The following is a 12,687-nucleotide window of genomic DNA, read 5'->3' as shown; positions in this document are numbered from 1 at the left end:
ACCATGGAGCTGGCCGTCTGTGCATGGCAGTGGGGAAGACTGTGCTTGGAATACAGAGCTTATATTCTGTTTCTCCTGCTAAGATGCCCTCCCCTCTTCCCTGCCATGATCTCTCCTCCATCTTTCCCAGGCCACTAAGGCATCATTTTGACTAGATCAGTTCATTTCTTTCTACTCTGCTCTGCATTTAACATCCATGGTTGAAATGGTACCTCCTTTTGCTCCCTTTCTAACCTCTGCCTCTCCCAGTCCCAGTCTCATGGTGGGAACTTCCCATTTGTGTTTGTTTTAGGAGTAGTTGTGATTTTATAGATGGCCAGATAAAACAGGAATATATATGGTCTGTAGGTAAGTGCCAGTTATGGAGGAGACATCCAGAGTGTGTTCTGATAATTACTTTTCTTCTCTTAAAATACATTACCTTTTCCCTAACCTTTGTCCTGTCCGAAGCTCTAGGAGTCTTTCAGATATAATTTACACCACTCGTCTTGTGCTTTATACTGTATCATGAAGCAGATACAAAGATTTTTGTGAAGGTAACATACCAACCGTGGTGCAGCGCCTTCTTATGGTATTACAGTGTGATAATGTATGTGAAGATACTTGGAAAGGGTGAAGCACTGTGCAAACATAAGGTATTACCAATTAGTAATGGAAAAAGAGGGAGTGCTACTAGCTGTAACAGATGTCCCTTCAAGGTCTTCATGAAAAGGAAGGTGGCACATTGCATTACAGAATCTAATTAATCGAAACTAAGCTGGTGGTTAATTAACAAGTCCTTTAGTGAGGGAAAGGGACAGTTCTCAAGTCACTGTTATAAACATTAACATGGCACCATCTGCACGTAGGAGGCACAGTAGGCGATTTTTTAGTCCCTCTAGGGGGTCGAGATGGGTAAAAGCTACTGGAAGACATATTTAATCTCGGCTTAAGGAAAAAAAATTCTCACAACTAATGATGTACAGTGATGAATTGGGCTGCTTCCTGAGCTCCCCGGAGCTGGAGAGATTTCTTTCCGTCTGGATGGCCACCTGCCAGGAATGCTTAGAAGAAATGTTACATTGGAGAGGAGGTTCAACTAGATGTCTTCCGTTTTTTTCCCCAAGCTTCTGTGAGTCTTGTAAACATAAACTTTAAGATGGTTATTTTGGTGTTGACATAATTTTGACTTTGACATTCAGGACTAAATGATCAGGCAGCTAAAGATGCCTCTAATGAAGAAATTGTAAAACAGAGAAGGAGGTCATTCAGAATCCCACTGTGAATTGTTTGCACGGAAGATATAAGTTCTCACAGCCCTTTAGTTTCCCATGTTTCTGGTAGTCCGTGACCCATGTGCACTCTCGGCCCCTTCTCCACATCCATCCTGTGCTCCCACCTGGATGAGACCGTCCCTGTGCTTGCTGCTTGCTCACACTCATGTTCACAGGGGCCCACGCTCACACTCACTCAGAGCCCTTGTGGCTGCCGATGACTTTCCTTTTTTAAAAAACTTATTTATTTATTCATGAGAGACACACACACACACACAGAGAGAGGGGCGGGGGGGCAGAGACACAGGCAGAGGGAGAAGCAGGCTCCATGCAGGGAGCCTGACGTGGGACTCAATCCTGGGTCTCCAGGATCACACCCTGGGCTGAAGACAGCACTAAACCGCTGAGCCACCCAGGCTGCCGATGACTTTCTTGAGGGCCTTCCCCTCCTACGACCTCTGTTACCCTTTCAGGACTGCATTTCCTTCTCTTTGAAGTGTTCTCAGTTTTCCGCCCTGAGGATGACTTAGGTGTCCTTCTCTCCTGCTCCTAAACAAATGCCCATGGATCTCTTTAAGCACTTTTTATAACAAATTGAAATCATTGATTTTTTTTGGTCAATATTTCCTACTCTGTGTGGTTTTCAAGGGAAGGGAATATTTTATAGCCTCTAGTAACTAGAATAGGAATTGCTGTAGTATGTCAGCCTATATCTGTGGATGAATGAATGAATGAATGGAAGAAGGAATGAGCAAGCCCACTCTAAGCCATGTTGATTTATTTGTTGAAGAAGAAAAAAAATGAATATTTTTAGTTTCCTGTTATCCTCCTACCATTGGGTGGTAATACTAATCCTTGTCTCACTTTAAAAACCTTGTGATTTTTCTCCACCCCCTTCTTTATGGCCCACTTCTCAGTACTATAGAAACTCTCCATTCCAAGCACCAAGGTCACCTCTCAAAGCCTTTATCTCTCCCTTCCACCTTTTCTAATATTGTTCACCCTGCAGGACTCCAATTAAATTCCACTTTATCCAAAAGGTCTTCATGCTTCAACCAACACCCATCCTACTCCCTAGGAACTTCTAACATATTCTTTTCTGTGTTGCCAATTAATCACATATTTCCTTGCATTGTTATTTAACTGTTACATGCATAGTCTTGTCTCACCACCTAAAGGACATTTCTAGAGGAATTGTGTCTTATTTCTTTTCCTCTGTATATATGCATTAATACTGAATGAAGGGGTTAATGCAGAATATGTTCAGACTGTGGCTAAGCCTAGTTTAGCATATTAAGTGGGTTCCCACTTATTAAGGAGGATGATAGGTCATACTTTGGCAAAAGAATAAAAATCCAAACAATCATGCAAAAATGGAAATAAGGAGAGAGCCCAATATGGAGTAATAACGGTATTTTGAGGGGAAAAAACTTTCATTCTTTTGTGTGATTTATGTCTTTAAGAGCATGGTGTGTAGGTGGAGAGAAGAGTATTGTAGAATACATAAAATTCTGTTACAATTATTTGATATTTACCAGCATATTGATAAAGAACATTATTAAGAACTTAGAGCCATTTCAGATCAAAACCAATGATGTGAAGAATTCAAGGGGAAAGCCCTTTACAGTTAGGGTGAAGGTAAAATACCAGTAGTGATTTATTTACCTTAACAGCCCCTTTTTTGTAAGGATCTATTGGACTTCCAGAGGCAAGGAAGGGAGCTTGTGGACTTGCTCTCTCTCGTCTTGAGGAACAAATTCCTCTCTCTCTCTCTCTCTCTCTCTCTCTCTTTCCCTGTGAAGGCTGTTCTACCACTGGAGCCCCTAACTGCCCTATTTCTGTGTGGGTCCTTGCGCAGTTTGTGAATTTTCTTTTGAGTTGTCTGTTTTTGGCCATTCATTTGTCAAGCATTAATCAAGCCCCTGCAAGTGACAGACACTACCCTCTAGATGTCCTCATCGTGCACAGATATCTCTTTCCTCTTTGCACCGAAATCTCTTTCCTGTTTTGTTCCTGACAAACCCTTACCTTACCTCTGCCCTTTCCACATACAGCTTACTCCTTTGCTTGCTGTGTCTCTGTTTTTCCTTAATGGCCCATCCTTCATCTTCCCGTCTTCTGCTGGCTTTTCCTGAACTTCATTCCATTTTGACATCATTCTTACATATGATATAATTAACTCTTGACCATTTTTAATTCTTCCTTCCTCAGCTAGGTTTTAGGTTTCCAAGCACCCTGCCAATTCTTTTCACCCTTTTCTCTTCCTTTGGCCCTGGAATAGGATGTGAGCTCATCGCACCTTTCAGGAGACAGTGAAAAGGAATGGGAATTAGCGGCTGGGGGCCTAAAATGCTCAATGACGGCAGAAAGGAAAACCAGGACTGTCCACGGGGCTCACGACACCTGTGGTCTTTGGAAGGCTCTGTGTACATGTGTACATACAAATGCCTCTATGCAAAAGGAGACTTAACAACAGAGGAAGTTATGTCAGATACATTGATTCAAATGGTATCTTTACAGGGAAGGACAAGGAATTTAAGTAAAGGTGAAGGTGGCAATAACAAGGGTAGCTTAACTGTGTGATGTGCCCTGCTGTTTACAAAGCTTTTCCACATTTGTTGTTCTCATTTTATCATTCTGATTCCATGAGGAATTTATAGATATGAAAACAGGCTGAGAGAACAGGTGACTTGTGCAAAATCCTAAGTGTTCTTTGGCACAAGGATCAGAGCTGGGGTCCAAGACTTCAATCTAGCCTTATCCTCTCCACTGCAGGTTTTGTGGATAACGGTGTTTTTGCTATTGCCCAGAAAATACATCAATGATTATGAATTTATGTTTCACCAATGTATGTATTTATTTCAGCATCATACCCATTAACACAATATGCATAGATGGGTGTTACTCATTGTTGCATAACAAGCAGGGTGTCTGGGGCTGGGTGGTCAACATTGGAGTCACTCCCATGTCTGTGAACTCAGTCAGGATGACTGGAAGGGCCTAGTCCCCCGCTGTGGGGTCTTTCATCCTGGCCTCCTCCTGGTAGTGGCAGAAGCGAGAGAAGTAGCAAAGTCTTAACAGACCGGGACACAGAAGTCACAGCTTCACTTCTACCACGTTCTGTTGGTCCAAGCAAGTTATAGGGCAGCTTCTGATTCAAAGAGTTAGTTAGCAGTAGATTCCACCTCTTGATGAGAGAAGCTGCAACTAATTGTGGCTATTTTTAATCTACTGTAATATATATTTGACCAAAGAGGTACCCTTCAGATTTCATTCTCTGCTTGTAGATATTTGGTGGAGTGCTTGCTGCGGCTATGGGATTTTTTTCCAAAGACTAATGTCCTTCTGAGCCTGGGGCTCTGCATCTTCAGCTGTAGTTCAGGTAACCTGTAGCCAAGCTTTTTCCCGTCAGCAGCTACCTTTCTGGCCTGCACTGGACACTTCCTCTGGGAGTAGACATGTGATGTAGGAGCCTCTGGGCACCACCTCAGCTTGGGCATCATGTAGCTTACCATTATTTTTAACTCCTTTCCTTAAAGTTGTGACTACCTAGTTAAACTTGGTTTAACAGGGAATGTCATTTTTGAATGCCACAAGATCTGCCTGGTGAAACCAGGTCAATTTTAAAAACAAACACAAACAAAGCATTCAGAGATGTTGCACAAAAATACTCCTCTATAATGGTTGGTTATATAATGGTTGCCTGAGAGAAATGGACCTACCACGTGTAGGTAGAGGATAGGTCCAGCCTGGGATGTAGCTCTGTGCATCCCACATTCCCCTGTGTCAGCCAGTCCAAACCTCCAGGCAATTGGGCTGTTTCTCAAGAAGATGGCTCCTAGATCACAATTTTTTTTTCTACACTTCTCTCTCTTTGTTATGTGCCTGATTTTACAGAGGCTTCCTATTGCCTCTATAGTTTTTCATATCTTTTTAGATACAGGCTTATAGGGCAGACATTAACTAGTTAAAAATCTAGACTGTAATACCACTGACCTTATTTCCTCTCACTATAAGTCAAATGAGTTTTTCAGTACCCTTATGCCTTTTATCTTGTTATTTAACTACTTCCATATTTTTATTAAGAAGACAAATGAATGTAATGTATTACTGACAGTCACCTTTTTGAAATTCATTTTAATGAGATTTGTCCCAAAGGTTTTGTTCTGAAACCATTCTGTGATCAATTTCTGTCTGTAAATATGCATTCCTTAAAAGTTATTGAGAAAAGTCCAATCTGGTTATTTTGAGGTGAAAATCAGTGAAGTCATTGTTTATGATGTTCAAACTTAAAATAAGGTTTTTCCTGGGTTGTACACGATGCAGCCAGCCAGGTTCCCAAGCTCCCTCCTGGCTCCAGCGTCTTTCTGACTAACAGGTCTGACTCCCTTCCAGAACCTATATCCGGAATATTTATATCTCTGCTTTCTGAGACACTACACTGAAAAACCTGTTTTATTTTTAAATCAAGATTTTGAAGTATTTTAAACTTTTTTTTACTTATCCAAAGTAATCAAAAATTTTAAATTGTTAGGCCAAATGTTGACTAATATGTGACTTTGGTTTTTACCAAAAAGTTTAGTAGAATATCTTGAGCACATTACATTCCAAGTATGGTTCCACTGGCAATGTCAACAAATTCGAATCATAGTGCTCCTCCTCAGCTGACAGGTTGTATGGTTCTCCTGTTTTAGAGATGAAACTTGGTGAGCTAGGATGGGTCCTGCTTGGTGAGTGGTAGAGCCAGGTTGTATGAGCACAAACCACTAGGCTCACTGTCCCCTGTGGCCCTAAGCTCACTCCCCACCCACCTGTCCCTGGTCCTACCACTTAGGAGACCCAACATACCATGTCCTATACTTCCCTTTGTTGTGATAGTCTGGGAGCAGATGTGTGCACATGAATGAGTAAACTGTTCAACAACTAAGGAATACTTACCCACACGTCACCTGGTGCCCTGTAAAGAGAGTACACACCCGAAGGTTTTGTGCTAGAATCTAGGCCCACTTCTGCATGAATTTGGGCAAGGCTCTCATACCATCTGGGTCTGTGTTCTTCTCTGAGAGAGAAAACGGGAAAGAGGGATTTGATGATCTGAGAAGTAACTTCTGTCTTTAAATTCTCTGACTTTCCTAAGCCCTTTAGAGGGGAAAGAACCCAAGCCACGGGTGCTAGGACACTCCCAGGTGAGAAAGAAGGAACATTTTAGAAAATTCCTGGACTCCAGGTAATGGGAAAGAAATAAGAGTTTGCATGGTCATAGGAAGGGAAGAAAGTCTAAATGAAGTCATAGAAGAATTTTGTTTACTTTTTTCATTTTCTTAAAAAAAAAAAAAAGAGGGATCCCTGGGTGGCGCAGTGGTTTGGCACCTGCCTTTGGCCCAGGGCACGATCCTGGAGACCCGGGATCGAATCCCATATCAGGCTCCTGGTGCATGGAGCCTGCTTCTCCCTCCGCCTGTGTCTCTGCCTCTCTCTCTCTCTGTGACTATCATAAATAAATAAAAATTAAAAAAAAAAAGACTTAGGAAAGGCAAAATGAAATAAACTTATAAGACTAGTGATTTAAATCAGGGTAATCAGACTGGTTCAGTTGTGAAAGCTGGGTGATAATCCAATAAAGTAAATTAGTGGCTAATGGAATACCGCTAGTTACTTTTTTTAAAAAACATCTGTAAATAGTCCCTTATGTAGCAGGATTGGAAACTGATTCAGTCAAAGGCTGACTCCATAAAAAAAGGGCTTACTTCATTAAATTGGAACATGGACATCTCTGCCTGTCAGCCTGCCTTGCTGGATGTATCTTGAGGATATGATGTGTGTTGCATCCTCCTACCCCCAGCACACTCACCGGCAAGAACTACAACCTGTGTGTGGCTGCTTACTGGCTCCCAGACCATGTTTGTACTTGTTTCTCTGAGGTTTTATCTACTACTTGACTTTCCCTGAGGTTTTATCTTTGTTCTGTCACTATTTATTCAGCTCCCCCATATTCCTACTGCGTGTCTCTGTATTTTATTCTATATTGTATATACACATAGACACCCACACCCAGCATTATATGGGTGGAAGAGCATTAGATTCTCTATTCTGGATTATGAATGGATCATTTCTTTCTATGACTCTTAAAATAAAAAAAAGGATCTACTGAATTAAGTTCCCTTTTCTTTGTTTGATCCTCAGTTTTATTTCTTTCTTACAAGACACTGACCTTAGAAGACAATTTCCTACTCTTACCCTGTCATATCATAACAGCTTGAAATACTGCAATTCCAGGAAAGGAAATAAGATAAAAGGATGCCAACCCCATTGAATCTGAAGGATACATCAGATAACACAGCCCATGACCAGAACAAAAGTCATAAAGTTCCTTTACTTTCACTGTAACATCTGCATGTTTGTATTCAGCTGCTTCACATTGAAACTCTAGGATGCTTAGCTCCCATTCATCAATCTTGGTTTCTCCGTACTCTCAAGAAAAATCCATCTTGGGGTACCTAGATGGCTCAGTCAGTTAAGCGTCTGCCTTTAGCTCAGGTTATGATCTCAGGGTCTTGGGATCGAGCCCTACATCAGGCTCCCTGCCAGCAGGCTCCCTGCTTCTCCCTCTGTCCCTCACCCCTCTTATGTGCATGATTTCTCTCTCTCAAATAAATAAAATCTTTTAATAAAAGGAATAGAAAAATCTATCTTGTTGGTGCTACGTTGTATTATAACAGAATCTTAGGACACTGTCACACTGTTTCTTAGGATGAGCTTCTTAGAGAAGGAGCTTTCTTTCTGGGGTTCCAGAATTCACAGCCTGATATTGACTATACCAGACAAGGCTGTCGGGATGGAGACTTTGGCAGGTTGTCCCTTCCCTTCAGAAGCACTTGAGTTCAATAAAAACTAATTTAACCACAAAGCTACAGTTTGTAAAAACAAAGTGCAGCTTTGAAAATATCAGATGTCAAAGATCACTGAAGGCCTCATGGAAGACTGAGAACACTGGGCTTGGTCTAGTGTGGGGCATGGTAATGAATAAGATATGGCCAAGGTTTGAAGGAACTCAACACCTTAGAAATCTCAGCTCTGCCAGTTTCACAAAAATGTTCCAGACTTTTGCAAGGTAGTAAGTAGGGAACACACACAGATATCCACTTCTACCACTCCCAGTGACATGAGAACTATATGATCTCAATATTTAAAGCTATAGGCAAATAGGGATATGAAAAATTATCAGTCCGTCCACTTCTGAGTAATAGTTTGGAGTGACAGTGTCAGGAGTCCTTTAGCTTCCTTTGGCTAACGTACTGATGTTTGGGTGGTTGAACTTTCCAGAGCTCCTCAGCCAAGTGTCTCCAGAGCCTCAGTCTGTCTGTCATTCTGCATTGAGCCTGGAAGCCTTGAGGATGGTATTGTGGGGGTAGGGGTTATACAAGCACTAAGAACACAGAGGGTAAGACTCTCAACACAGAAAACATCAGCCCAACCAAACACAGGTGTCAAAGTCAGAAACTTCCTGAGAGTGGCTTGGAACTGATAGGTTCCTTCAAAGCTCAGGGAGCACTCTCCAGTTCTTAGTGTTCTTTAGATCATCAAATAATATTTATTATAGATGCGTATGCTTTTAACATTGTGCTAGGTAATTAATATTGGTTGTATCACATCTAGCTATCCAGTGGAAATTGTCCCCAAATAGGCATTTTCAAAAGGACTTCATCAAATTAAGAGCCTTGTAATTAATGATCATATCCATCCGTTCCCAAAACATTGTCTCAAAGAAGATGGCATCTAATAACATTTTTTTTTTCTTGGTAAGATTAGTCTAGGACAGATTTCTCTAATTCAGTTCCCTTTTTGGATGTTCTCTTGAATTTGGGTAATTTATCCAGCTGCTTTTAGAGAATTTATAAAATTAAATTATACAATATGTAAAATATGCATTAGCATAGCACAGATTTAAAACATTCCTGACTCTTGACATGCTATCATGGTAGCATTCTCTCTGTTTTTAAACACATCCAGAAAAAAATGTGGAAATATATTTGAAGTCCTTCTTTCTCAACCAAGAAAAGAACATCTATTCTGTTGCCCTCTGCCACAGTGATTTTTGGCCCAAGAGAGCAAGTCAACTCATAACTAAAAAAGCCAGAGTCTATATTAAACTCTGATGTTTTTAAAACAAAATAATTTTAGGAATTCCATGTTATTATTGGACTTAGCCCCAGATTGAAGAAAATATGCTTTCCTAGAAGTAAAGCCCTTGTCCATGGAGATGAACTATCTCCATAGTAGAGAGTTTAATTTGTCAATAATTCACTTCAGATGTGTAAGCTCTATTCTTCCTATGCTAGCGCTTTATGCCTGTTGTATTTGACCATGAAAATGGCCAGTATCTAGTCATCTTTTGTACTGGTTAAGTCCTGAAACAAAGTTTAAGGCTCTCTTTGAGTGGCTACAGTTTGGTCTGAGTGGGCCTGGCCATCACCAGACATTCAATACCTGGCCATCTCGCTGAAAAAACATAACTCAGCTGACTTCCATAAGACTGTCTGTGAAGTTGTCAAGCAGACTCCACTGCACAGATACTATTGACCTTCAGAGGACTCTTCCCACCCACCTTCATTTAACATTATCATCATCATGACACAGGCAAATAGAACAGCTCCAGGCGGCTTTGAGAAAATATTTTGTGATGTTATTCATGTAATGAATAAGCAAATCTAAAATGTCGGAAATCCTCCTCCTGGAAATGCCCAAAGCAACCACAGATTTCAGGGACAGTGTATTTTACTGTTCATCTGCGCCTGTCTATAAGATGTAAGTGACAGCGCTGCTCATTGTGTAGACACCGTTTGCAGAGAGTTTGGGGTTACATTTGCAGTAGACATTTAACTGCTTAACTGCAGGTAACATGAAGGCAAAGACAGCTTGTTTCTCTAGAACTAGAGATGCTCACTTAATCTGTGAATGTATCACGCAGATAAGTGAATCTTAAATTGCCCTTTCCTGACTTTGCCGGGGTGTGTGTGTATGTGTGTGTTTGTTTGAAAAGGAAAGAAGTTGTAGGTCATGACTGGTGCTATGATCAAGTACTTTGATTGCCATAGCTAGGTCATGGATTCCTGAAGACTCTCCATGACTTCCTGAGACATTAGATTGTGTGCTTTTCAAGGGCAAGGGTGCACTTTCAATATCTCTTTCACACTAGTGCTGAGCACAGGTAAATAAATACTCAATAATTGCTTTTAAGTAAGTTTATAGATAGTTGATCTGTGGCAGGTCCCAGCATCAAAACCTCTTAGTGGTTTTGGTCTGTTCAGGGAATGAACATTTGAGTGTTTATCAAGTGTGGACATTGTGCTACCGGGTGGGAATGAGACAGACACCAATGTTAAGGAGCTTATAGTCTAAAGGGAAGGCAAACACGTATAAATCATTATATTTCAAAGTGCTGCATGCTTTAGCAATAGAAGTGTGCAAAAAAAAAAAACCGCTCATAGAGCAAAGAGATACTAATTCTGATTTGGAAAACTGTCAGATTTGACTTTTGAGCTGAATCTTTAAGAATGAGTCAGAGTTCAGCAGCTGGAGAAAGAGGAAAGGGCATTCTAGGCTGTTGTGGTCATTGATTTTTAAACTTTTCATGTGACTTCCAGCTTAAAACAATATCACTAATCCCCGTCTTTCTTTATGATTCAAGAAAAATGGAATTCATGACAATCTTGATTTTTTTTCCCCCCTCAGAGAGCCACCCCTTTTCAGGACTACATCACTTGTTTAAGATGGTTTATTACTTTCCTATTGTTTTCAATTAAAGATGCTTCATAGTATGGTACATGAGGTCCCCTCTTACCCAGCCCTGGGCTACTTCCCTAGCTATGTCCCCAGCAGGTCCCCTTACAGTATATCCCCCAAGCCCCTTCCCAACACATACTGTGCTTCTAGTGGGCTGAGCCATTTGCTCCAACCTATATACATTTTACTCTTTCTTGCCTCTGCAAATTTGAGTAAGTTCTTCCTCTTCCTGGAATGTCCTGACCTCCGCTCCCTGTTCCCCCATGCCTGATAGATGCCTGACAGCCTGTGCCCACTCACAGTCTCCCTTCACAAACCTTCACACACACACACAGCACTAGGTATTTATCTTTAGGCCTCTCATCAGAGAAGGCATCATGGAAGAAATGACTGTTGGAGTGAATGGAGGACTATTAGGCACGGGAGGGGCCTAAGTATTGAAGATGTAGAAGACAAGTGTGCTTTCCTCCAGAAACCACCAATGGCTAGGGCATCTGTACGGCACAGGGACGTAGCTGGTTGATAGCACAATTTGCACTTGGCTACTTGTCAAGCTTGGGGCTGAATTTGATCTCAAGACATTTTTTCTTTGCTTCACTTTTTTTCTCTTATCTTTAATTATTCATGTCTTAAAACTGGGATGCTTCATGTAGAAATATGGCTTCTTTTGAGCAATGGGAAGGTGTAGCAACATTGTACATGTCATCATGGAATGAGAAATAAATAGACCTTCTTGAGTTGTCTACGACAGCCCTTTCTGCTTTCAGGATTCCTGCCTGACTCCTAAAGACATTCAGGTTTGGTCTCTGGGTTTAGCTAACTTGGGATTGGTGTCGAGGGACCAGATGTGGATGGAGGTTAAAGGGGCAAGAAGTTTAAAGATGTCATGAAGATCAGGGCCCAGGTGGACCCTGGGTTTGGGGCTATATTGCTAAGGAGTTACAGTCAGGATGAGACCCAGGCTGAGGAGAAGAGGGAAAGATGTTTGGGGCGCAGCTGTCTTGGAAGCTGAGAGTCAGGTGGTGGGAGCATGGGCATGGAGGTCCGGGAGCATGAACCATTGTGATCAGTAAGTGAGGTATTTGGCTCAGAGATTTTAGAGGGCTGTGGCCTGAGGAGCAAGTGGCTGAAGTGCAAGACACAGATTCCAAAAGATCAGGCAAGCTCAGGGAGTTGAAAGTGCTTCATCCACATAGACATGGAAGCCTTCCAAATTATTATATAAAGTAGCTAACAGGTGGTGAGCGCTTCTGTGTTCCCGGTACTACCCTGTGTGCTTTTCATATACCAGTTTATTTAGTTCACAGAATAGTTCTAGGAGATCTGAGTGCTTTAATCATCTCTAGCTTACATATGGCACAAGTGGAGCTAAGAGAGATGATGTAATTTGCCTGAGGTCCTCTAGCTCCTTAGTGGCCAGAACTCAGACCTAAGATTGTCCTAATGTCCAAATGCATTCTCTGAAACCCCTTAGGAAATGGAGAGGAGACAGAGCCACAGAAAGGGAGGGCTTGCATAAGGGAGGAAAGTGTCAGTTTGGGGGATATAGTGTTGACCTCCCTTCCAGCCCAGGTGAATGAGCGAGTGTGGGGGAATTCACTATCTCAGTAAAGACAGCCGCAAGGAAATAGCATTTGGGAGAGAGCCAGGT

General features: G+C 41.6%; 1 protein-coding gene across 12 annotated transcripts in view; it reads left to right on the top strand.

Moving 5' to 3' along the window:
• Positions 1–12,687, top strand: part of CRIM1 (cysteine rich transmembrane BMP regulator 1) — a 186,843-nt gene that overhangs the window by 86,145 nt on the left and 88,011 nt on the right. The gene's annotated exons all lie outside the window — the stretch shown is intronic.

The sequence above is a fragment of the Vulpes vulpes genome, chromosome 8 (assembly GCF_048418805.1).
Source record: "Vulpes vulpes isolate BD-2025 chromosome 8, VulVul3, whole genome shotgun sequence".
Lineage (NCBI taxonomy): Eukaryota > Metazoa > Chordata > Mammalia > Carnivora > Canidae > Vulpes > Vulpes vulpes.
This window is presented reverse-complemented; position numbering and strand designations above follow the sequence as displayed.